The sequence below is a fragment of the Arachis ipaensis genome, chromosome B8 (assembly GCF_059453495.1).
Source record: "Arachis ipaensis isolate K30076 ecotype BB chromosome B8, ASM5945349v1, whole genome shotgun sequence".
In the NCBI taxonomy this organism is placed as follows: Eukaryota; Viridiplantae; Streptophyta; class Magnoliopsida; order Fabales; family Fabaceae; genus Arachis; species Arachis ipaensis.
Window position 1 is genome coordinate 18,257,256 of NC_142443.1, and position 814 is coordinate 18,258,069.

An 814-nucleotide genomic window follows, 5' to 3' on the forward strand; every position below is an offset into this window, starting at 1 on the left:
TAACACTCATTCAAATAAGTAACTGCCCCTAAAATCTCTCAACCCACTTCCAGGAGCTATATCCTAACTTCCCTAAGATAAAGGGACGGTTATTCCCCATTAAAAGGTGGAACTACTCCAACGGTAGTTATTGGTTCACCACTATAAATACACTGACACCCCTCAGGTATCACTAAGTTCCAATACATTCTAAACCTGCTTAACCCCATGCTGACTTAGGCATCGGAGTATCTTTGCAGGTACCACCCCCTCCCTTCTTTCACATACACAACTCGAACAACGGCTCCCAGATGTAAACCAAGTCGGAGACCACCCTCCTCTAGCGCTTGGGCCTCACAAACAAGCCCAACCACCATCCGGTTCTAGGTAAGCCCCGGAACATTGGCGCCGTTGCCGGGGACCCGAGAGATCAACCTTCGATGGTGGACAATTCACCTAAAGATGGCCACGCCACGACTGATTCAGAACAAGAAAATCTGAACACCGGAAATAATAACGCGGACATGACCCTCCACCAAGGAGCGGACAACCAACACAGAGAAGGTACCTCTGGGTTAAAATACCCAAAGGTAAACTCTTTGGAGGGACGCGAATCAGGAAAAGAAGGACCACCCCACGCAGCCGAGCTAATGGGATTGGTCCACGACCACCAAGGGCGGTTGGAGCAGTTGAAACAGGAATTAGAACGACAACGAGAGGCGGAGAAGAACTTGAGGGATGAGGTAGAGCGACGAAAAGAGTTAGAGGAAAAACTCTTGAAATTAAAATCTTCCCTTAAAAGTCAGAACTTTCGCAACGACCGAGAAGATTCGTC